Source organism: Dipodomys spectabilis, unplaced genomic scaffold, assembly GCF_019054845.1.
Source record: "Dipodomys spectabilis isolate Male_0828 unplaced genomic scaffold, ASM1905484v1 ptg000039l, whole genome shotgun sequence".
Classification (NCBI taxonomy): Eukaryota; Metazoa; Chordata; class Mammalia; order Rodentia; family Heteromyidae; genus Dipodomys; species Dipodomys spectabilis.
In genome coordinates this window covers 4,598,531-4,625,485 of record NW_024870716.1, presented here as the reverse complement: position 1 = coordinate 4,625,485, position 26,955 = coordinate 4,598,531, and the positions used below count along the sequence as shown (strand labels likewise).

Sequence of the window (26,955 nt, the reverse complement as noted above, 5' to 3'; positions counted from 1 at the left end):
GCATCTAATTTGATGACCCATTTTAAATGACCAAATCAAGTTTCTCCTATATAGGATATTCAGTTTACTTTTTAAAATTTTATTGTACAGGTGATATACAGAGGGATTATAGCTACATAAGTTAGGTAATCAGTAATTTCCCTCATTCTCTCCCAGTTTTTCCCCTCACAACTTCCCTTCCTCCAAAGTTGTATAGTTCATTTCCAACATAGTATCTAGTGGGTTTCACTAATTTATTGGTTACCTTTGTCCCCCTATTTCTGTGCTTCCCCTCCCCTCCCTAAATCAGATAAAGTTATATACAAGTCAAAGGGTACAGAAATCACAAACAGTGACAGAAGGCAATAAGCTAAAGAAAAAAGGAAAGCAGGAAAGAAAAAAGAATAAAAGAACTGAAACAGTACAATAAAAAAAAAACATGATTAATTAAACAGTGGTCTAAACATTCACATAGTGAGAACAAATGAGGATATTCTTAGAAAAGTATTTCAAGGGATCAACAGCTATGTGCATATGATCATACAAAATGATACTTATTGAAATAAACTCCAAGAAATGGAAGCAAGAGGTTTTCACCTTACTTTTTAAATAAATCAACCTTTTTGGAATGACAACATTTTATCTGCTGGTTTGTGAAAACAAACAAACAAACTTGATCTAGTGTATGGGCAAATTTGCTATCTCTCCTCCTATACTCATCCCAATTTCTATAAAATTCTTCACCCTAAGGAAGAACAGATAAAAGACTGCCAGCTGAAAAATTCTGTTTTAAAATAAACTTTTAATTGACCAAATTTCATGTGTCTTGGTATATAGTGATAGATAAATATATCTATTTATCTATATATATCCATATATATATAATCTAATCCTCTAATCTATCCTCTAATATAATATGTGGAACTATATTGAGTAAGAAAAGGTATGAGAAGTCTCTCTAAGGTTTGTTTTTTTCCAAAATAAAAACATTAGAATTAAGGTTACTTTTCAGATTCTTTTTAGATAAGAACACTATAACGATTTCCCACAAACTTGAATATTTTTAACTAGCTTTAATTCTGACTGATTTTTAGAACTTTTGTACACGTGAAAACTTGAGAAACAAAAAGTTTTTTTTAACTCCAAAAATAATGAGAATGTTTTTCAAAATAGCAAATACGAGTGAAATACCCTGGAAACTGCCAAGCACTTTACAAAAGTGAAGCCATTATCGTTAGATGGAAGAAATATTTTTACTGCCTATCACTCAGTTTTGTTTTGTTTTTCTGTTTCTGTTTTGGTGGCAAAAGTGTTTAATCTCAGGTACTTCCACTTGCTAGAAAGACTCTCCATTACAGAAGCCACCAGCCCAGCCTTTTGTGACTTCAGTTATTTTTCAGTTAGAGTCCCACATTTTTGTCTGGTTCCTACCTCAGACTATAGTCCTCCGGTCTCTGCCTCCTGCAATCAGCGACCACTGGGGTGACTGTGTCCAGCTTGTCAAGTGAGATGAAGATCTCACGAACTTTTTCTCTGTAACCTTCCTGATCTCTACCCACTAAGTAGTTGGGATTACAGGAATGAGCTACCACTCCTAGTTGTCATTCCATTTTAATGTTTCTGTTTACCAAAAAACTATTTGTTGAGCATCTACTTTGTAACAGACTCTGTGGTAGACATTGATTGTAGAGCAGTAGGAGTACAGTACACATATAACAAATAACCCACAGAAGAATCACAGTCAAAATTATGGAACATTTAAAACTAAATGAAGTAGAGAAGATGATATTAAATCTGTAGAATACTGCTTAATTCAAGGTTCGGTAGAAATTTAAGTGCATAAGTTGAAAAAAAATGTACCTTTGAAAATGAGCAGATGAATAACTAGTATATGTCTAGGACAAGCAGAAGAGGTCAAAAGCTATGTACATATGACCATATAAGATGATGTTAAGCAAAATGAATCCCAAGATAGGGACACAAGTGGATTTTTTTTTGTTATTGTTTTTAAATGTATTTATAATGTACTATGTGATTTTTCTTTTTGTTTCTTTGGTATGTTCTTCCCCCACGGTATAACCCCTGTTTTCACTATATTTAATTCCGGTGCCCTGCATCTTGTATATACATTTTTCTAATTGGGGGAGGGGAAGGGAAATAACAAAATTCTTAAATAAGGATACAGGTTGACCCATTGTAACAATGAGATGTACAGGAAACTATGTTGAAAACCAACTTCAGTGGGGGAGTGGGGATGGGGAAGGAAGGGATGGTAGGGGAAAAACAGAGGAGGAGGTAACAATGCTGAATAGGAAATATACTCATTGCCTTACTCGTGTAACTGTAACCTCTCTATACAGTATTTTTGCAATAAAAAACCATATATAAAAAGAAAATGAGCAGATGTGGACATAAGGATTGATTAGTGGTGTGATCTGAAGCAACCCAGGGATAATTCCATGTTCCATGTGCACTTTTTTGGGTTTGCAAATAACAGAAGAGGAAAATTAAACCAATGGTATAGAAACTACAGTTAGCATTATGAAATACAATATGTATTTTTTAGAGAATAATAGGAACATCAACATTAAATTTAGGGTGATGAGATAATCTTACAATCTACAAAATGAGTCACAATTACTTCAGCAAAAGCAGGAGAAAAAAAAATAGTTGCGAGAAAAGAGGATGGAGTATGCAAAGATCTGAGTGACAAAAGAGCCCCATGATTCTAGAACTGAAAAAAAAAAATCTCAGTATCTCAAGTGAAGTAAAGAAAGGCAAATATGTAAAGTCTACTTTGGAGAAAACTTATTTAGAAACAAACCTTGGAATTCTAGAAAGAAAGAAGTAGTTATCAACTTGAAATGCATCTTCAAGAGAAGAAAGGCACAGACGTGAGCTAAATTCTCATGGGACTAACTTGTATATAATTCTAGTCTGGTCTCACTGATTGGCAATGACAGTTTTTCTTTCTATTCATTGTCCCAATGTCTTTTACTACAACCATTAGGTTAAATGATGCACTAGGAATTTCAAAGACTGGCTCATCTCCGAAGACCTTGGATAGGCTGGCTGTTCCTCTTTATTCACATTGTTGCATACCAGTGGCTCTTTTGTTCTTGTTTGTCCTGAAGAGTTTTCTGACTCTACAAATTTGTGAAAAATAAGTCTTTCACGTGAACACCCTTAACTTTAAAACTCTACCCATCTAATAAGTCCTAAAAAATCACCCTTTATGTAGTCTTTATTAGCCAATGACACATTGGTGACTTTTTTCTCCTTTATTTTTCTTATTGTCTTTAAATAGATGTACAAAGAGGTTTCAATTCCACGTGTCATTTTTATGAATACAATGGATCATGATCAATATAGCCCTGGTTTTTAAGCACAACTTGATTACCTTGTGTGTGTGTGTGTGTGTGTGTGTGTGTGTGCATGCGTGCGTGCACGTGCGCACAAGGGCATGCACTCGTGCATGTGCACAGAAATCCTAAGACTTAAATTCAGGGCCTAGGTGTTGTCGCTGAGCTATGTTGCTCAAGACTAGAGCTCTAGCACTAAGCCATAGCTCTTCTTCTGGCTTTTTTTGCTGGTTCATTGGAGATGAGAGTCTCACAGATTTTCCTGCCCAGGCTGGGCATGAACCACAATCCTCAGATCTCAGCTTACTAATTAGCCACCAGTACCCAGCTTGATTACCTTCTTATATGCTTGAAAATCACACACTGAAATCTCTTCTAATGACACTACAGCATGCACTAACAAATGTCACCGTAATTACCAATGAAGGATAAAGGTCTTTGAAAGAGCTAAAGACATGTACTGTATAGGATATATGAACGTCTTCAACACAAAGCATTTTCTAATTATTAGCCCTTGGACACAACTCAGCTAAGACAGTAAAATGTGAACTATAAGTATGAATAATTAGGGAAAATGACATGCTCTAGTATATAAACCTTAAGTAGAAAAAGCTAAATCATGAAGAAAGAGCAAGAAATAAAATGAGAAGAAAAGCTGGCTTAGTAAGCGGATGCTTTGCAGATATTCCATTTGTTCTATTGCAGAAGACTGCAAAGCTCTCCTGCCTGTAGCGGACCTTCAACTTCAAGGCTCTACCTTCAAGCCCCTGAGCAAGTGTTTGTTGATGCATTATCTCATCCCTCATCCACAGTGTCTCATTTGTTCTACTCATCATGATCATCACCTTAAAGGATTATGTTTCAAGGCCATTCAAATGGTCAAGTGCCTGTGATTCACACTTGTAATTCTACCTACTCAGGATGCGGAGATCTGAGGATGCTGGTTCAAAGCCAGCCTGGGCAGTAAAATCTGTGTGACTCTCATCTTCAATTAATCACCAAAAAGACAGAAGCAGAGCTGTGGCTCAAGGGGTAGAATGCCAGCCTTGAGTGAAAAAGCTAAGGAACAGTGCTCAGGCATTGTGGCTACCATTAGTTCAACTTCAGTAGACACTGTACACTGAAAACTACACAAGACACTTTTCAGTGAGTGTCTTAGTCTTCATGACAACCTGACAAGGTAGATGCTGTTACACAACTGCCATGAGAAAACTAAATGTGAGGGGTAAATAATCTGCCCACTGTTTACCAGCATTTAAACAACACAGCTGGGATTAGGACCATGCTCTGTCAGTCTCTACAAATAAGTAAGTAGTAAGGGAATATGCTGCCTCCTTAAATCTCCACAACCTTTAAATTAAGAATATAACTTTTCTCTAGCTCTGATAAACAAGGACATAAACAACCCCAAACTGTAAAATCCGTACACATGTGATTATTTCTGTGGTCTACATTGTTTAGATACCTTATGCTGACACCGCACTGTTTCCATGGCTATTTTGGGAATGTGGTTGCATAGCAACAAGGATTATTAGACTGAATGATTCTCCAGATTGTGTTTTGTGGGTTTTTTTAAATATAGTTTACATATTGTACATAAGGAAAATAGCTGAGAAACAAGGTGGGCGGATTTTTTTGTACAATGTATTACAAAGCAGCAACTCTATCACAGCGTGTAACTATGAGATTGATGTCTCTGTGTTCTGGGACCCTATAATTTCTATGATCCAAAATGGTGGGGTGACAACATGGAACTGAAGATATGTAAACCTCAGAATCAAGACAATTAAGAGCACTAGGACTGAAGAAAAATATGTTGGGTTTTTTTTTCTCTTGTGGTGGTGTGGCTGTATGTTGTTCTACTTGAGGAGAGGCTTTTGTTTTTTATGATAGGTGAAAAATTTCTCCACAGGTACCAAACCCCATCCAGAATTCCCCCATCTACCTTCTCCTGGAACCAGATGTAACTGAGAGAAAGCATATGGCTACCGCAATACAGTACAGAGCATATATCTCAAATTTAGAGGCTTTAATGCTGACATCTTATATGAAAATAAATCAGTATCATCCAATTAAAGCGAAATATGTTAAGTACATATTTGTCCAAATCATGATTTAGGAGCAATGCAAAAAGGACCTGAGTTCTTTGTTAGGTAATAAACCTATCTTATTGGTCAGGATAACTTATGGTGTGAGGTAACATTGATAGAATGTTATTTATACTAATCATTCAATGAGAACAAAACAAATGCTGTGATAGTGTATCTACAATTTAATTCAGAAAGGTACAGGCAATGCATGCCTGAGATCCTCAGACCTCAATCTCCTGAATAAAAAGTTACTTCAACATATTAACAGCAGTATCTCTAGGACATCAGATGTTAGAGGAGTTTAATTTCCTTCTTTGAAATTTTCTGTATTTACTGGACTGGGTGAATACATTACATCTATATCAAAACCAAAAAAAAAAAAAGATACATATACAGTAGCATGAATGAAAAAACTTAGAGCCTTATGTAAATGTGGTATATCAAGGAGCCAGGCTGCTAAAATTTTGTATATTTGTTTTCTAGAGTTATTGTAATACATGCATAATACATAGCTTTTGCAAAAGAAAGAGAAGCTTTGTCTATTGTTAGTCAGAAGCTTGAACTCAGGGCTTGAGCCTTGTTAGATTTTTTTGAGCAAGGCTAGCACTCTACCGCAGCACCACTCTGGTTTTCTGGTGGTTAACTGGAGATAAGAATCTCATAGACTTTCCTGGCACAGCTAGCTTTGAACCACGGTCTTCAGATCTCAGCCTCCTGAGTAGCTAGGATTATATGCGTGAACTACCAGTAACCTGCTTTTGTCTGTACCTTTAAAAACATCAAAATCGCCTAAAAGAGATTAGAAAGGTAAGTAAGAGTTTCTACTCAGAGCCATATAGATTAATTCTAGTGAAAGCCTAACAAGGAGATGTTTGACAGTTCAGGACAAATTAGGCATCATTCTGGACAGATACTTGAGGGGAAATCACAAAATTATACTCACACCTATTGCAAAAGAAGATACAGCTACTAATAAATTATAAACACCAACAGGAGATTAACAGCCTGGTTCTATTCCTGGGCTGAGACAACCCTGCAATAACACATTCAGGTCATTATGTTGCAGTAAAAGAAGAAAAAATAGATGAAATTGGCTTGGGTTTATAAAGTAAGAAATAAACGAGTATGAGCGCCTTGTGTGGCACATAATGGAGTTTTTAATTTTTGCAATAAATTCTTGGTAATGTAACTAAAGAAACAAAAGAGTCATGACAACCACCACTAGTATGGAAAAGGTGCGCCCGAATCGTCTCCTCGAGATAAACAAGGCAAGATTGGTCCTAAATGTGAGAAAAGGGAAAGCTCTTCTTTAAATGCAGTCCCAGGCCAGGTGCTGGTGGCTCACATCTGTAACCCTAGCTACTCAAGAGGCTGAGATCTGAAAATCACAGTTCAAAGGCAGCCCCCAGCTCAAAACCGACCTGAGTGGAAAAGTCTGTAAGACTCATGTCCAGGTAACCACCAGAAAGCCAGCAGTGGAACTGTGTCTCAAGAGGCAGAGCATAAAGGTTGGGCATGAAAACTCAGGGACTGTGCCTAGGACCTGAGTTCAAAGCCTAGAACACCCACACACAAAAATTGCAAGCTAAGTCTTTTCATGAAGAACTATTATTAGACTGTCTTCTAGAAAATCTAAAAAAATAATAAACTAACATATTAACTTGTACTATACCTGAAAGAGTATACATATTTGTGTAGTATATGTGTGTGTTCTTGTGTATATGTATATATGCATATATGTATGTATATATACATGTACATACATATGAATATATGTACCACTATACTCTCCCTAATAAAATTTTTATTCTTTAAAACTGGCTGAGTCTTGGAAGATGACAGTTCAAATCTAGCTGTGTCAAAAAAAGTCTGCAAAACTCTCCCTCCAATGAACCAGCAAAATGCCAGACTGGATGCACTGCTCAAGTGCACAGCTCCATCAGTAAGCAAACAAGCTGAGAGTGAGGCCTTGTGATCAAGCTCCAATATCAGTACAAACAACAACAACAAAACCTCTCTGAAGTGATGAAATTTCATATTCTCAGTAAACAGTATTTGTCAATTGAATTAGCAGAATGAATTAATTCTTGATGATATTTAGCAAACACCTCTCCAGAACTTTTCTGTTATCCAGTGGTGTCCAGTGCTAAATAAAGTAGGAAAAAGTAGCATCTCCCTACCTTGCGGAGCACAGAATAGCTGGGAACAGCAAGTCATGAGAAAGAGAACTCCAGGGAAGGTTTGTGTATACTTTAGCATTTTTTTTCCTTTGTGCCAGTACTGGGGCTTGAACTCAAGGCCTGGATGCTGTCCCTGAGCATTTTTATTCAAGGCTAGCGCTCTGCCACTTGAGCCACAGCTCCACTTTTGGCTTCTTGGGGGTTAATTGGGGATAAAAGTCCCATGATTTTCCTACCTGGGCTAGCTTTGAGTCAAGATCCCCAGATCTCAGCCTCCTGAGTGGGATTACAGGGTGAGCCACTGATGCCTTGTACCATCTTACAATATTACAATGCTTTGCTTTTAAAGGTATTCACCTTCTTAGTTCCATCTTCCCCTTCTTTTTTTATATGTTTTTATTGTTTAAAAAACCCCACTGTACAGAGGGGTTATAGTTACATGAGTAAGGTAATGAGTACATTTCCTATCGAGCATTATTACCTCCTCCTTTGTTTTTCCCCTACCATCCCTTCTCTCCCTCCCCCCCACCCACTGAAGTTATAAAGTTCATTTTCAACATAGTGTCTTGTACATCTCATTGTTGCAATGGGTCAACCCGTATCCTTATTTCAGCATTTTGTTATTTCCCTTCCCCTCCCTCAATTAGAAAAATGTATATACAAGATGCAGGACACCGGAATCAAATACAGTGAAAACAGCGGTTATACCGTGGGGGAGGAATGTACAAAAGGAACAAAAAAATCACATAGTACATTATAAATATGTTAAAAACAATAGCAAGAAAGAAAAACCAGTTGTGTCCCTATCTTGGGGTTCATTTCACTTAACAACATCTTATATGGTCATATGAACATAGCTTTTGACCTCTTCTGCTTGTCCTATACATATATTGCAAGTAAGGGAAACCATGGGACCTATGTTTCTTTGAGTCTGCATCTTGCCTTTCTTTCCTCCCTCCTTTTCTCCCTCCCTCCCCATTTCCTCTCTTCTTTCCTCATTACCTACAATTTCAACCACTTCTTTGGCTTGAAAAGATTGAGTCATTGTGTCTAGAATCAAAATAGTTTCTCCCTAGTCAACCTCTTACCACTTGGTAAACATAAGGCCTTGCAACCTAAATTAAGACAACTATCCATTTTGACAGAGGGCTATGCCATGATTAGAGCCAAACACATCCTCTGCCCTGGAATTTTGAATGTTGACTCATGGGCTGGAAGTCAAGAAATAGAATTTTTTTCAGTACTAAGTGCCTCCTTAACAGCACCCTGCTGTAGTCCCCTGTGTCCATCAATGACACAGCCTGTGGAGATTGCTATGGCTTGGAAGGCTTCTCAGATGCTTTGGTCTGTGCATACTTACCAGACTACAGCTTTACGTGTATTTGTTGAGTCACCCACAATTGTCTAGAGAATCTGTTTAAGCTTAAGAAAGCTGATTTTATCTATTATTTGCAACTAAAAGCTTTGGTTTCATACATGCATACAAACAAATCAAGTTTCCCTCTGTTTGCTAACAGAAGCCTGAGATTCGGAAAGGCCAAGGCATGCCAGTGATCACAGAGGCTGTCAACAGGCAGAAGCACAAGCAATTTCTATTCACTGCCATGGGTTGTTATCATTGGCCTCATCAAATTTGGCATCCAGACATGCCTGGAAGTGTGGACATGCCATAGATTAAAGGGAGAGCCATCTTCTAAGGCACTAAGACAGGCCTTAAACATTGTTATAGAATGTTAAAAACTGTCAAAACACTGTGTCTGTGTGTGTGTGTGTGTGTGAGTGTGTGTGTGTGTGTGTGTGTGTGTGTGTTCTGCTACTGGGGTTTGAACTCCAAGACTCAGCACTGTAAGTGAGGCTTTTTGTTTTGCTTCAAGCTAGTGCTCTACCTCTTGGGTTACAGCTCTACTCTTTTTTTTTTTTTTAATGTGAAAATACTGTACAGAGGGGTTACAATTACATGGGTAAGATAGTGAGTACATTTCTTATCAAGCATTGTAGCCTCCTCCTTTGTTTACGCTTCCCATCCCTTCCCATCCTCCCTCTCCCCCACCCAATCCTCCCCCCCCCCCCCCGCCCCCCGCGAAGTTGTAAAGTTCGTTTTCGACATGACAACTTGTACATCTGATTGTTTCAACAGGTCCACCTGTATCCTTATTTAAACGACTTGTTTTTCCCCTTCCCCTCCACAAATTATACCAACATCAAATACAGTGAAAGCAGGGATTATAATGTGGGGGAAGGACATACAAAGCAACAAAGAAATAATCTTATAATTGCGTTAGAAACAAATGCATGAAAGAAAAAAACATTTAAAATACATATCTTAAGGTTCATTTTCCTAACATCACCTTATCTGACCTTTTCTGCTTGACTCATACATATACTAGATATTGCAAATAAGGGAAATCATGGGACCTATGTTTCTTTGAGCTTGTCTTACTTCACTTAATATAATTTTTTCCAAGTCTTTCCATTTCCTAACAAATGGGGCAATGTCATTCTTTCTGATGGAGGCATAGAATTCCATTGTGTATATATACCACATTTCCTTGATCCATTCATCTACTGAGGGGCATCTGGGTTGGTTCCATATCTTAGCTATGGTAAATAATGCTGCAATAAACATAGTTGTGCTGGTAGCTTTAGTGTGGTCTTGTTTGTAAACATTTGGGTAAATGCCCAAAAGTGGGATTGCTGGGTCATAGGGGAGCTCTATGTGGAGTTTTTTGAGGAACCTCCATACTACTTTCCAAAGTGGTTGAACAAGTTTACACTCCCACCAAAAATAAAGTAAGGTTCCCTTCTGTCCACATCCCCTCCAGCATCTGTTGTTATTAGAGTTCTTGATTTTAGCCATTCTAACTGGGGTGAGGTGGTATCTCAATGTTGTTTTGATTTGCATTTCTTTCATGGCTAGGGATGTTGAACATTTCTTCATGTGTCTATTGGCCATCCTTCTTTCTTCTTCAGAGAAGTTTCTCTTTAAGTCATTAGCCCACTTATTTATTGGGCAGTTGTTTCTTTGAGGATTTGTTGTTGGGGGATTTAATTTTTTGAGTTCCAAGTATATTTTAGATATGAGACCCTTGTCCGTTGTATGGCTAGTGAAGATCTTCTCCCAATCCGTGGGCTTTCTATTGATCTTGCTAGCTATGTCCTTTGCCATGCAGAAGCTCTGCAACTTCATGCAATCCCATTTGTCCAACCTTTCTTTGATTTGTTGTGTTTCTGTGTCTCTATTAAGAAAATTTCGGCCTGAGCCAAGGAGACCTAGGGTTTCTCCTATTCCATCCTGTAATGTTTTCAGAGTGTCTGCTTTGACTCCGAGGTCTTTTATCCATTTGGAGTTGATGCTGATGCAGGTTGATATATAAGGATCTAGCTTTAGTTTTCTACAAGTAGTTAACCAATTTTGCCAGCACCATTTACTGAAGAAGCTGTCTTTCTTCCATTCTATTTTTTTAGCTCCCTTATCAAAGATTAGTTGGCTATAGGTCTGTAGGTTCATTTCTGGGTTTTCAATTCTATTCCATTGGTCCTGAGGTCTGTTCTTGTGCCAGTACCAAGCTGTTTTGATTACTATGGCTTTATAGTAGAGTTTGAAATTTGGTATTGATATTCCTCCAGCAGTGTTCTTTCTGTTGAGGAGCGTTTTTGTTATTTGGGGTCTTTTATTGTTCCATATGAATTTTTGGATTGCCTCTTCTATTTCCTTGAAGAATGAGGGTGGAATTTTGATAGGTATTGCATTGAATTTGTAGATAGCCTTTGGAAGTATTGCCATTTTCACAATGTTAATCTTTCCAATCCAGGAGCATGGGAGGTTTTGCCACTTTCTAAGTTCTGTTTTGATTTCCTTTTTCAAGTTTTTAAAGTTTTCATCATAGAGGTCCTTCACTTCTTTGGTTAATTCCTAGGTATTTTATTTTTTGTGGGGCTATTACAAATGGAGTTGCTTTCCTAATTTCAGCCACACTTTTCTCATTGTTGGCATACAGAAAAGCCATTGATTACAGCTCTACTCTTGGTTGTTGTTGTTGCTGTTTTGGAAGTTAACTGGGAATAAGAGTCTCATGGACTTACCTGCCCATGTTGGCTTCAAACCACAATCCTCAGATCTCGGCCTCCTGAGTAGCTAGGATTATAGATGTGAGCCACCAGTGTCCAGTAATCACTCTTAACATCAATGGTTAAGTCTGTACATATGCAGCACTTGTCATGTTTACTTTAAATAAGCTAAGGTTTGGCTGACAGAGTGCTTTGAGCCCCCTAATTGACAGCCCGTCGGTGCTTTCCTTATGCCCCAGATACCTTGAAGAGAGGATGGCCAGCCGAACAGCCCCCAGACTGCCCTCATGGCAGCGCCAGCTGCTCTGGAACTTCCACAGATGACTGGAGAAATCTACATGGCAATCACTGCATCTTGCACAACTCCAGTGCCAGAGGGCACTATCAGCCCACAACTGTTTCAGCCAATCGTGCTGGACCATTTTGCTATCACCAGCCCATGTGAATTCTAGATGACCCTGCTTACCCTGCATTCATGCTTATCCAGGTCAGAAGGATACATTTCCCTTGTTGTCCCCAAACAGCCTATGATTGGCACTAACACAGAACTCCAATCTTGCATTCCCCTAAAGACTATGACATGATTAGTGAAAACCCAGTTCTGAATTTGCAAGCGCTGCAATAATTGGTGCAAAAATCCTGATATACCCTTCCCTTGCTATATGAATAGACTGTCTGAGTTTTCTAGCCAGCAAGGGAGACATCCCCATGTGCTAACCCGTGGAGCTAGAGTTTAGGCCCAATAAAAGGCTTCCCTGTAGTGGTCCTCTCTTGCCGACTTTTGCTCTTTATTATTAGTGGAGGAAGCTGAGCTGTTTGCGAGTCAGGAAAGAAGCCCTTCTCAGAAACTGTCTTGCCTAAAACGTCCATCATGTGGTGTTCAAGTCTCCAGAAAAATGAGAGACAATAAATTTCTTCGTATTTTGTAATAGAATGCTCAGACAGACTGATATACTGGCCCTAAAAACTAAAACACCCAGAATTAACCCAGAATTCAATATTTTCACCATTAGGGATCTTTTTCCATTTTATTAATAAATTACAAATGCCTTTTAACCTAAAGAAATTGTTCTGCTATAACTTAACAATGAATTCAATTTCTAGGAATAAAAAAAAAATGTCCAATCAACTGATACTACACCTAATGGCACATATATATACATATATATTCTACTTATAAATTTACTGTTTGAGGGTATTACATTTTAATTTTGCATGAAAAACAAATATAGATGAGTTTAAAATCCATCTTGTTCTTTTGGGGATCTTTTCACTGTTACCTGTAAATTTAGTAGAGACTTGACTCATCAAAGAGCCATACTTTTGCTGTTTCATTTTTTCTTTTTGGGGGGTCCGGTCGTGGGGCCTGAACTCTGGGCCTGGGCGCTGTCCCTCAGCTCTTCAGCTCAAGGCTAGCGCTCTACCACTTGAGCCACAGAACCACTTCCAGCTTTTTTTCTTTTTGCTTATGTGGTGCTGAGGAATCGAACCCAGGGCCTCAGGCATGTAAGGCAAGCGCTCTACCACTGGGCCACCTTCCCAGCCCTACTGTTTCATTTTTTTCCCCCTCTTTTTGTCTTTTTTGTGTGCTAGTACTGGGGCTTGAACTCAGGGTCTGGGCATTGTCCTTTAGCTCTTTTGCTCAAAGCTGGCAATCTTCCACTTGAGCCACAGCTTAATTTCTAGCTTTTTTGGTGACTAATTAGAGATAAGAGTCTCAGAGACTTTCCTTCCAGGGCTGGCTTCAAACTATGATCCTCAGCTCTCAGCCACTTGACTAGCTAGGACTACAAGCATTAACATGAACCATCAGAGTCTGGCTGACATGGTTTATATATTAAAATCTCTGTCATAAGATGATAATTAACCACTCAGTACTATAAATCATGTTTTACAAACTAAAAATGTTCCAATTTATGTATCAGACAAAGTAAACGGATGAGGAAGGCTGGCTAAAAAAAATCAGGTATGTATGTGAACATTAGCTTTCTCTGGAATTGCAAAGACTCAGTGAGTGGAAATGAGAATATATCTAAAGGACTGTCACTACTTCAGTTCTGCTTAACTGGAGTGCAACAATGCAGATCTAGAATTCATAGTGAGCAATGAGAAAAAGCTAGCTGGAAATCCAGGCTTTGATAATGAAATCTTCAGGCCATTTAAGAGTTGAATCATTAAAATGCCCTCAAAGACAAATAAATCTTCACCAAGAACTGACTGTGCCCCATAGGTCACTGACTGATGGCACTAGATAGAGTCTTGCTGGCACGAAGCCCTCCTGAAATTCTCGACAGTCCACATTCTGAAGGCCCCTGACAGTAAGAATTCCCCAACAGCCACCACATCTACAACTAACTTTATAGGGCTTTCAAAATGATCATCTCTCAGTTTCCTTTAAATTGTTAAGCTCAGAATCTTTAAAAGAAGCAGATAAGAAGTATATTGTATTATTAATTTCCAATACATACATATAGTATATTTCTATGTGTATTTAAGTTTACTAGAAGACATAGCAATGTTTTTTTAAAAAAACAAAACAACAACAACAACAACAAAAAAAACATTGCTGGTGCCAGTGGCTCCTGCCTGTAATCCTAGCTACTGAGGGAGGCTGAGATCTGAGGATCGCAGTTCAAAGCCAGTCTGGGCAGGAAAGTCTGTGAAACTCTTATCTTCGAGTAACCACCAAAAAGCCAGAAGTGAAGCTGGAGCTTAAGTGCTAGAATACCATGAAAAAGTTAAGGGACAGTGTCTAGGCCCTGAGTTCAAACCCCAATACCAGCACTCACACACACACACACACACACACACACACACACACACACACACACACACACATTGACCCTAATTATAGTGCAAAAGCAAATATGAAAAGGCAGTTAAGGAAGTTAAATATAAATGTAAACTGAATAATGCTCCTCCCTCTTCTCTCTCTATGAACATGAGACTTGATTGAGAATGATTCATTAAATATAGTTTGGGACAATTCAACAGCGTTAGCTAATAATAATAGTGTGTTCGTTTTCTACTGCTGTCCTAACAACTCTGAACTTAATAGCTTAAAACAATGTGTTTTATTTTACAATTCTCTAGCCTGGAGGATCTACATGGTCTATAGGCTGAAATTAAGAGGTCTACAGGGCTGCATTCTTTCCTGAAGGTGTTGTTAAGGGTAGATCTTTTGCTTTCCTTTTCCAGCTTCTTCCAGGTGTGCCCTGCCCTCCTCGCACCTCACGGCCTCTCTTCATCCTCACAACCTGCAATACTGCACTTCTCTAATCATTCCTCCATATTCCTCTCCCTCTGACAAACAGCTGCAAAAGTTCTCTTTAGGGACTCCAGCAATTAGACTGACCCTACCTGGATAATCCAGGATAATCCCGTATTTAAAGTCCTTGACTTTCCTCAGATCATAAAAGTTCCTTTGACCCTGGAGGATCACAGACTTCAGGGTTTGAGATTACAATGAAATAGCTCTTGGGGATCATTACTGCCTACCACAAATAGCAAGAATAGCCACTATTCCTTGATGTTTAATTATTATGCTCTAAGCATCATGCTAATTGCTTTGCATTCTTGATCTCATTTAATTCTGAAAACAACCTCTGGTATACATAATATTCCATTTATAAAATAAACTGAGGCTAAGGAGTTAGGTAAATTACCTCACAGCTAGCACACAGTAGAACGAAGACTCAAATCTAAGAAGCCTGAATGGGCTGTCTTCTATAAGCTAAAATGCCACAAAATGCTCATGGAGAAAAGTAAACTAGGCAGTAGGGTGGACTACTTAGCCATTTCTTGTCTTGTTTTTGCTATTGTCATATTCTATGGTATTTAAAGGACATAGATATGCAGATACAGGGTTGGTTTTTTTTTTTTCATTTGTTTGTTTTTTGCCAGTCGTGGGGCCTGAACTCTGGGCCTGGGAGCTGTCCCTCAGCTCTTCAGCTCAAAGCTAGTGCTCTACCACTTAAGCCACAGCACCGCTTCTGGCTTTTTCTGCTTATGTGTTTCTGAAGAATCGAACCCAGGGCCTCATGCATGCAAGGCAAGCACTCTACCACTGAGCCAACTTCCCAGCCCCATGCAGATACAGTTTTAAAAAAATACTTCTGGTAGCCCTGAAGCAGTGGCTCATATTTGCAAACCTAGCTGCTTAGGAGGCTGAGATATGAGGATCAAGGTTTAAAGATAGTCAGAGCAAGGAAGTCCAATGAGACTCTTATCTCAAGTGAACCATCAAGAAGCTGGAAGTGGCACTGTGGCTCAAGTAGTACAATGCTAGCCTTGAGCATAAAAGCTCAGGGATAACACTCATGCCTTGAGTTTAAGCTCAAAGAGTAGGATACACACACACACACATACACACATTTCAGTTAATAATTTAATTATTACAACTGTTTTGGAAAAAAAATGATGATCAACTTTCATTGGGACATACCTCAAAATTATTTATTTTACATTTGTTTCCATGGTACTCCATGAATAATAACAAGGTAGTCTATCTTCTTTGAAATGATATGCCCTACCCTCTTCATTCTAGGCCTGCGTTGATTGTTATACGTCATCACCAATTTGATTAACAACTTTTCACCAAGAAAAAAAAACAGCACATGAAAACCAAGTAAGGCATTCACTCATTAATGTGCACATCTTAATTAGAGGGACTGCCATGTTTCAGAAAACATAACACTCAGCATTTTCTACACAACTTTCTGACTATAAGTCCTAGAACTCCATCCAGGCTGAATTTGCTATTGTACAAAAACCTATACTTTTGTACCTATTCGTTCTGTGGTTCTGTGTCTTAAAATGTTTTCTCTCGCTTCCTCCTGAAATGCTGTCATTATTAAAAGCCTTCGTTTCAATGTGATGTCTACCCAGGAATCAGTGAGGCTACTCACTTCTTCCCCTGGGCTCTGCATGACGCTTGCAGGCAGTTACACACCTGTCACACTGTAGTAATCCACAATATCACTGCTCTAGTGTAAGGAAAAGTAAAAGGTTTGATATTTTATGAGCTTTCCAGTTCATAGACATGGGGGGGGGGGGAGGTGGGGGGAAGGGAGGGGAATGCCAGTAAACTCAGATCCCAGGCATTGTCCCTGGGCTTCCCCCCACCCCCACCCAAAGGCTAGCATTCTACCACTTGAGCCACAGATCCTTTTCTGATTCCACCCTCACTCCCCCTCACCCCGGGAGTTAATTGGAGATAAGAGCCTCATGGGCTTTCCTGCCAGGTCTGGCTTTGAATTGTGATCCTCAGACCTCAGACTCCTGAGTAGCTAGGATTACCAGGTGTGAGTCACCAGCTCTCAGTAACAATACATTCTTTTAATACATTAACTTGTGCTGTCACTTGATGCTGTTCATGAGTACTTGGCTGAGCTGGTTTGGTTATCTGTATAGTATTAGGCTGGGCTGGGCTAGTCATCTATAATACTTAGCTGAGCTGGGTTAATTATCTACATAGTACTTGGATGAGCTGGGTTATCTATACAGTCAATGACTACATGAGTCTCTAACATGGTCTTAATGAACTCAGTCTCTGATATCTTTGTATATAATCTCTTGCCCTTTAGTGTGGGCCACATTTGAGTGATTTTTTTTTTCTAATTGAAGAACTACAGCAAAGAGAAAATGTCAAGATGATGATATCCATCTTGTTAACAGACTGCTTCGTCATAGCTTTGTGGAAGCAGGATGCCATGTTGAAAAGGCCTACATGGCAAAGTGTTAAGAACAATCTACTGTCTACCGCTGCTGTGAAATGCCACAGCAACAACCACATAGATGAATTTGGAAATAAATTCTTCTGCGGTCCTTGCCAATACTTTAATTACTGCCTCATGAAGAACCATGAAGCAGAATCCAAATCGCCAGTCCACAGACGCTGCAAGGTATTAAATGTCTGTGGTTTTAAACTACTATGTTTGGAGTTGTAATGCAGTAGTAGCTAACTTGTACAATGCCATTCCACTTGATTAAGAAAAAAACTTTATGAAACCAAAAATATCTTAAATCCAAGCAGAAGTTATACAAAGGAAACATCGATCGCTGAAGTAAGTGGCTACAGACAGCCAGCAAAAGCACTTTCCACAGTCCATGGTGTAGTTTCACCCCAGCAGAAGTAGGCAGAAGAGGCAGGATCTGAGCTGGAACCTTTGGGTCCTCAAACCATAACTTGCCATGAGTACTATAGGAATTAAAATCTTTTCTGTCAACTGGTTGCTTCCTTTTGGCCCAACTTGAGAAATCGTTTGGAACAAGAAGCTTTTTTTCTTAAGCCACACCCAGTTATAACAATTGATTTTCTAGGAACTGGAAGCTAGGCTCAAGTGGTAGTGCATCAGCTGAGTAAAATCGTTTTTCTGACAAGTTGATTGCAACTGAAGTAGGAAGACACCCTGTTTCAAGTTACATCCTGTTCATGTTATATTTAGTTAATCAACATCCTGTCAAACTAGCTGGCCACGCAAGGTTGTGATCCTAAGTCCTGACCAATCAGAACAAGCAGCAGTACTACATTAGGGATAAAATGTGAGTAGACTTCCTGTCCAGCATGCTTGCATACTTGCATCCTTGTTATAGCGTGCCCTTTTAAGTAGGGTAACTTCACCTTGCTGAGTTCCTTTTGAGTTTATGTCCTTATTCCTACACAGTACCCTAATCTAACAGTAAGATGCTGAAGATGCACCAGAAACAGACAGTATCATCATGAAGTTCCACGGAGCACTGGAGCAGTGAGAATGCACAAGGAAGGTCAAACTTTCACCCCAGCTAATATGTCAAAGCCAGCCCTCAAGAGAGGAAACGAAAGGTATCTGTTGAGCTTCAGCTTCAGCAATCCCATCCTCCACAGGTGACTGTTGCTAAGACACCGCTATTATTATACTCCTGCATGTATAATCTTTCTATTCTCCCATGTGAGTTTTCAGCTCTGTGCTATGCACGGAAAAAAAATCTCTCAATGTAACAGAAATAATACATCTATTTGGGACAAAGGTGAACTAGGGTTTACTGACTAACAGGATCTAAGTACAGTAGGTGAGGCCTGCTGAAGAGCCAGAGCCGATCATCTGAGTGCAGAGGGGCCACACAACACAGGGTTCTGTGAAGAGCAAACCAGAGTTGGAAGTGGGCTAGCACAGCTGTGCTGGGCTGCTGCAGAAAGGCTCTGATGAGCTCAGAAGCTGCTACTTTGGAGCTCTCGTGCCTCCTCTGCTCCTTGACAGATTCAGAGAGAGAGACTTCCTTCCAAGCTTTTCATCTTTCCGAAGGCAATCAGCTTCCCCGGGGCCCTTGAGCCTGTTCCTTTTTGGAGTTGACTGCTAATTGTATGCATGCACATATGTGTTTCAGAAAGGAGATAAGCACATTGCTTTAGCCTTCTCACTTCTGTTCTCTGCAAGTTTTCGAAACATGACCTCAAGTTCCCTAACCCTTCCTGGTTATTTCAGGTTACAGTCTCTTAGAAACCGTAAGTGGATCGTTTGTTTAGAAACAGCTTTTCATCGTTAATTCTTTTGAGTCCCAGGGCTTCGTGTTTTAATTGGCTTTTGTGATCATGCTGGCATTTTCAAATTACTCAATAATAACTACACAGTGTAATAATAATATATGATGTACTACAGGAAATGACTGAGCTATCTATTAACTTTGAGGGGGGGGCTGTACTTTTAATTTTTAAATCTAAAGTTATATGATTTTCATGTTTTATTTTTGAAAAGACAACTGACAAAAGCCATACTTTAAAATATATATATATATATATATATATATATATATATATATATATATATATATATCTCACAGTGCTGATTCTGAGAAAACAAAATGTGGAGTGGTTGTTCACAAAATCTGTTCCAATAATTATGGCAGCTAGTAGCCAGATGGTAGGACTGTCTCGATTGTGCCTGGAGATGCCTCAGGAAAGAAATCCACATATAAAGAGGCAAGGCTCGTAAAAGCTGTGCTGACTGAGAAGTGACCCAACTCCCTGACTCTTTAGAGACCCGATTCTCACTCTGGGCAGAGGAGAGTACCCTGGAGAACTCTGCACGCATCCATTGTTTTTCAATATTCAGTCACAATAACAATGGAAACCTCCCTTTTCTGGGATGTACAGCAAATCATCTTAAGGAATCAGTTTTTCTCACTTCTAAAAGAACATGCACTTCGATGGTATCAGCATTCCCTGCCCCCCCCCCCCACCTTCTTTCCTTCCTTGCTAGTCCTGGAGACTGAATTAGGGCCTGGACACTATGGTACCAAATAGAGAATTTCTAAGATAAATTGGCTTTAAGATTTGTAGGGGTAATCAGAAATTTTAGGTACTAAGACTCAAACTCAGGGCCTCGGTGCTCTCCCCTATTTATTTCACTCAAGGCTGGCACTCTACCACTTCAGCCACAGTTGCCTATCCAGCTTTTTTGTGTTTAATTGGAGATAAGAGTCTCATGGACTTTCCTGCCTAGGCTGGCTTCGAACTGTGATTCTCAGGTCTCAGCCCCCTGAGCAGCCACCTGGATCCCTTTCTTTCTTAAACCCTGAATCATAAGTACATAGCAAGTACAGTTGAAAAAACAATAACAAATGGAGACCGCTGCTTCAACAGAGCTATCTGCTTTGTGAAAATTAATGACTCAATTTAAAAGTAACAAAGAGAAGTTCCCAGCAGGAAGGGATCCCAGAGAAATCAGGCAGTTCTTCAAGCAGCTAGCTTGCCCAAATGTAATAATACCAGTCATGATGAGAGCAGTTAACATTTATTAAACTTTTCTTCTGGGCTAGGCCTTTTACAAGGGATAAAAGGCCCAAGGTATTTTACAACTAAAATAACTTTTGTTTATTTAGAATTGCTTGGGAAAGCTGAGGAGTCTTGTTTTCCCTTCCTCTTCATCGCTGTTCTCTGAGGAAGCATGCCTATAGCCTTGAACTTGCATGGATCTCAGGCTTGTCATTTCCTTCACCGTTTCTGTATCATTTATCCAGGGGTACATCATGCATTATCTCTCTCTTTCTGGAGTTGTGATTCACATAAATCCATCAAGGGCTATTTTTAGATAGCTGATAATGAAGTCATTGTCCATTCTCACACACAAAAAATTGCTTGTATCTATAAAATAGTGCTATTAGCCAAGCTGGTGGCTCACGCGTGTAATCCTAGAGACTCAGGAGGCTGAGATCTGAGGATTGAAGTTCAAAGACAGCCCAGGCAGAAAATGTCTATGAGATTCTTACGTTCAATTAACTGCCAAGAAGCTGGCAGAGTGAGTATGGCTCAAGTGTAGTGTATCAGCCTTGAAAAAAATCTAAGGAAGTTAGAGTTTTAGTTAGTTAGGCCCTGAGTTCAAACCTCAGTAGTAGCGTGTGCACACGCGTGAATGCGTGTGCACACACGCACACACACACACGTTATTGATGTCTTTCCAACATATTATTTTTTAAACACTTTTAAGTACATTATCTTCCCTAGCACTTGAGGGCAGGACACGTGTACATATCACAAAACTGACTTAAAATCTTTGCTGCAGTTTCCCAACAGTCAATATTTTCCCTGTGCTCTTCTGTACCTGACAGAAGCATCCAAAATTCTATCAGATGCTGTAAGATCAGCTGCCATAAAGCAAAATGAAGGAAACTTAGGAATGTCATAAAATCCACCATCCTTTCTCTATGACCAGCAAATTAAACAAGCCTAACAAACAGGGTGCTAGTAATAACTCAAAAAAAAAAAATCAGTTGAATTGATGATGTGGAGGAAAAAGAAGTAACCCCAATAAGATCATAAAATGTAAGCACCGGGCCAGGAAGGTGGCTCTGTGGTAGAGCACTTGCCTTGCATGCATGAGGCCCTGGGTTCAATTCCTCAGTACCACATAAGCAAAAAGAAAAAAGCTGGAAGTGGCACTGTGGCTCAAGTAATAGAGCGCTCGCCTTGAGCTGAAGAGTTGAGGGACAGCGCCCAGGCCCGGAGTTCAGGCCCTATGACCGGACCAAAAAAAAAACCAAAAAACAAATGTAAGTACCAGGCCTGTGAAGTCCTGTAAAAGGTGAAGTACTTTCAGAAGAGAAAACAGAGCAGATTGACAACAACATAAACGAAGTCTCTAGTAGAATTCTTCTGTTAAGACGCTCTATGAGCATCCTGATATAACTGGTATGAGCCTGAAAAGCCAACACAGAAAGCTCTGGAGTGGCAGAAGCAATGACTCAGTGAAAGCAGGCATTTAAGACTTGATTTGAGGTCTCTGAGACATCATCTGGTGCCTTTGCTGAGGCCTTCAATTTTACCTTAGTAAATTATTTCTCTAAGATAAGCTAAGGTTGGATTTGGGGTAGGAGAAAGAAGAACAAAGACTTGAGTAGGGAATTGTGTTTGTCTATGCCAATGGCTCCTTTGGGGGGCAAAGGGCAATTAGAGGACACTGGGTACACAAGGAGTGAGAAATGGCACCATTCACTACATAGGACAGAAAGGAAAATTATAGGAGAACAGGGAAAGTGAAAAGAAACTGTGCATATTACATACAACTTTGACTGGGTGATTCTAAAGTAGGCTTTCTCAGCTTTAGTAGTACCATACTTTTAGGCTGTATAACTGTTTGGGGCTGTCTTATGTGAGATGTCTTCTAAAGTATGAAGATTAATGAGCCTTTTGTAAAGTAACCAGAGAAAGCACCTTGCTGTAAAGATCCCAGGGAAATAAGTCATTTTCTCCAGATAAGTGCTATGCTAAGGAAAGTACTATAGGATGTTCAGCAGTATCCCTGACCTTGTGCCCATAGCAACCCCCACCTACATCTATGATCATCAAATAGCAAGTAGAAAGGTCAATCTGCTTGGCAAATTCGTCAACTGGGTAAGACTGTTTTCCATCCCTCCCCACACCCATCCTTCTCATTTTTCTTATCCTCTCTAAAGACCTGCACAACTTCAGAAAGATGGCAAGCAAATTGGCACAAAAGAAGAATCATTATTCCTGTTTTTAGTCTTATTAATAATCAAAACAGAAATACATCAGTAAGACTTAAAATGCATGCCTCCTCATTCAGGTGTTTATCACCCAGTAATTCCAAATTCCAGCTTCTTCTTGGTTTCTTGAGATGTTTTTATTCTTAATCTGTTACATAAGACCTAGAGCAGGGGGTGTGACTCAAGTAGTAGAGAAGCCCACCTAATAGGAAGACCACCCAGAAGGACTCAAGAAAATTTGTCAAGGGCAATGCTCTGGTAACTTCAGTAAAAAACTATAGCCTGAGCAGCTATGCCTAATATTATTTTGGTCTTCCTCTGCATTCCTACAAAGGGATAATTATATTATTAGAAGCTTAGCTATCCTAAGAGAAATTCTCCTTAAGTGGTCAAAAAATATCTCAGCCATTTGTGGTATTTTATTGGAAGCGTGCAATGGCAGAGGCAAAACCAAAGCAGAAGACATTTTGTAACGTATTAGCACTAAACTATTGAATTTGCTATGGTTGGATTTACATCCAACAAACAGATTCAAAACAGAAATAAGCCTCTTAAAAATATTCTGCCTTGGCAAATGACATAGCTAGCAAGATCAATAGAAAGCCCACGGACTGGGAGAAGATCTTTACTAGCCATACAACGGACAAGGGTCTCATATCTAAAATATACTTGGAACTCAAAAAATTAAACCACCCAACAACAAATCCTCAAAGAAACAACTGCCCAATAAGTAAGTGGGCGAAAGACTTAAAGAGAAGCTTCTCTGAAGAAGAAAGAAGGATGGCCAATAGACACATGAAGAAATGTTCAACATCCCTAGCCATAAAAGAAATGCAAATCAAAACAACATTGAGATATCACCTCACTCCAGTTAGAACAGCAAAAATCAAGAACTCTAACAACAACAGATGCTGGAGGGGATGTGGACAGAAAGGAACCTTACTTCATTGTTGGTGGGAATGTAAACTTGTTCAACCACTTTGGAAAGCAGTATGGAGGTTCCTCAAAAGACTCCACATAGAGCTCCCCAATGACCCAGCAATCCCACTTTTGGGCATTTACCCAAATGATCACAAACAAGGCCACACTAAAGCTACCAGCACAACTATGTTTATTGCAGCATTATTTACCATAGCTAAGACATGGAACCAACCCAGATGCCCCTCAGTAGATGAATGGATCAAGAAGATGTGGTATATATACACAATGGAATTCTATGCCTCCATCAGAAAGAATGACATTGCCCCATTTGTTAGGAAATGGAAAGGCTTGGAAAAAATTATATTAAGTGAAGTAAGCCAGGCCCAAAGAAACATAGGTCCCATGGTTTCCCTTATTTGCAATATCTAGTATAGGTATGAGTCAAGCGGAAAAAGTCAAATAATGTGATGTTAGGAAAACGAAACCTCAAATATGTATTTTAATGTTTTTGTTTCTTTCATGCATGTGTTTCTAACGCATTTATAATATTATCTCTTTGTTGCTTTGTATGTCCCTCCCCCACAGTGTAACCCCCGCTTTCACTATATTTGATGTCAGTATAACATGTGGAGGAGATGGGGACAAACAAGTCGTTTAAGGATTCAGGTGGACCTGTTGCAACAATGAGAAGTACAAAATGTCATGTCAAAACCAGCTTTACAATGTCGGGGCGGGGGGGGGGGGGGGGGGGGGGAGGGGTATGATTGGGTGGGAGGGAGGGGGGAGGCTGGGAAGGGAGGTGAAGGGTAAACAAAGGAGGAGGCTGCAATGCTTGGTAAGAAATGTATGCATTATCCTGCCCATGTAATTGTAACCCCTCTGTACAGTATGTTCTCAAATAAAATAAAATTAAATTAAAAAAAAAAAAAAAATATTCTGCCTTGGAGAAACACTCTCTACACAACATGAGGCCAAATTATAGGCCGTGTCCTCTTAAAATTTCGAGAGGTCTTTTAAGAATACAAGGAAAGCTGAGAGCATCACGAGGAAGCAGAAACATGTCCAAAACTTTAAGTCTCTAATACTGAAAAATATATCTATATATCATCAGACTCTTGAAACTGCATGCTGATCTTCAAATATTACTTTCTAAAATGCAAGACTTATCTTTGTGTTTTGGTAACTACAACTTAAAATGGGCTTTTTTCACAAGTTAGTAAATTTATTTACATATAATACATATGAATGATTCTCAAAGACCAATACACTTCCTTCAAACATTGCACAGTAATTTCATTAAAAGTAAACACAGACTTTTTATTGCTTTGCCACAACCTATTGTATCTTAGTTCATTATATAATATATTTTACATTTTGTGATTTATTTCTGCAGAGTTAATTGCATATTTATATGTGGATACATTTTTGTACTGGAAACTGTCTATATCTTAAAAGAATTGGTACTTCATTCCTTATCCTTTTAAAAATGAAATCAAAGAATTTTTTTCCACAACTTTAATCTACAGTTTCTCCATGGCCTTGTATAGTTGCTCTAAAAGCTTTTTAAATTTATTTATTTTTAAAATTATTTTAACTAGTTGTACAAAGGAGGTGCCATTTAACAAAGCAGTTTGTAAATACTGACACTTGATCAGTGTCACCCCTTCAACCCACCCCTTTGTCCCTTATGTTTCTTAGTTTTGTGCTATATACAATGAATTTTTTACTGCATTCTCTTCCCCTACTTCATTCATCTTTCCCTCTCCCCTTGGCTCCAAACCCCTCTTGGATGCACCCATTTCCTGGTGTAGAATTGATAAATGGGATGACATCAAACTTAAAAGTTTCTGCATGGCCAGAAGAAGAAGCTAAGTAGAAAGCTCATCAAATGGGAGAAGATTTTTACTAGCTATACATCAGACAAGGACCTAGTATCCAGAATATACTTAGAACTCAAAAAATTAAATCCTCAAAAATTAAACCCTCAAAGAAATAACAACCCAATTAATAAATGGGCTTAAAGAGAGAGTTCTCATAAGAAGAAGCAAAAATAGCCAATAGGCACATGAAGAAATGCTCAACATCTCTGGTCATAAAAGAAATGAGCATCTAAAAAACATTGAGATTTCACCTTACCCCAGTTAGAATGGCCATCATCAAGAAAACAAACAACAAATGCTGGTGAGGATGCAGACAAAAGGAGGGCATTTATCCAATAGAACATAAACAAGGTTACAGTAAAGCCATCAGCACAAACATGTCCATTGCAGCACTAGTCACCATAACCAAGATATGGAATCAGTCCAGATACCCCTGTATGGGTAAATGGATCAAAAAATATAGTGTATATACACAATATTACTCATCTATTAGAAAGAGTGATATTGTACCATTCATAAGGAAATGGAAAGATGGAAAAGTTATATTAAGTGAAGTAAGCCACACCCAGAGAACCAAAGGTTGAATGGTTTCCATCATTTGTGGTAGCTATAACATGCCTATAAATCTGTAAATAAATACACTGGGTGGTGTGCAAGTGGTTACAAATGAATTAGCCAAAGTATAATAGACTCTATGGAGAGCTGAAATAGTACATGATCTTAGAGAATGAATAGGTCAAAGCTCAACAAAATAAAAACTTGGGATTATTGATATAAATAGTACAGTAAATTGTGCATTCAACTCTCCATTTAAGTATTATTCTTTTATACTATTTTTATGTTGAACACTGTCTCTACAGTCCTCTTTCAAGACATAGTGCCATGTAAAATGATTAAATTTTATGTAAAGAAAAAAGCACATAATTATTTCCTAGTATGCAAAGGTTTAAGATTAAATAGTTTGGAAATGATGCTGTGGCTCAAGTGGTAGAGCACTTGCCTTGAGCTGAAGAGCTCAGGGATAGCACACAGGCCCAGAGTTCAAGTTCCATGACTGACAAATAAGATTAGTTTCTCCTCTTGCAAGGTTTCTTTCTCTATAAGTAGAAAACGTATTTCTCATCACTTGAATTTCCACCATTTTGTTTTTATATAAATAGCATATTTGAATTTGAGGGAAGATGCTTTCCTCTGCTCTGATATAGAGTATTAATTAGTATATGGTATAATCACTATAATGAAGACTTTGATACACACACTAATTCAAACACCTACTATGAGTCTTTATATACATTTTATGCTTTACCAGGGAGTGTTATAAAGTCCCTTTCCTTAAAAACTTCTAAGTATTATTTATAGCTTGTGTCTCATAAACATAATAAAATTCAAGACAGCATTTAAAATGATGAGACTTTTAAGTGTAGTGAAGTTTTATGAGTCTACATGTTTTTTTACATATTATTTTTATGTCTCTTCAATTTAGAAAAATAGAAAT

The 26,955-nt window shown here is 38.8% G+C and overlaps 1 protein-coding gene across 5 annotated transcripts in view; it reads right to left on the bottom strand.

Moving 5' to 3' along the window:
• Window positions 1–26,955, bottom strand: part of Nell2 (neural EGFL like 2) — a 340,654-nt gene that overhangs the window by 108,218 nt on the left and 205,481 nt on the right. The gene's annotated exons all lie outside the window — the stretch shown is intronic.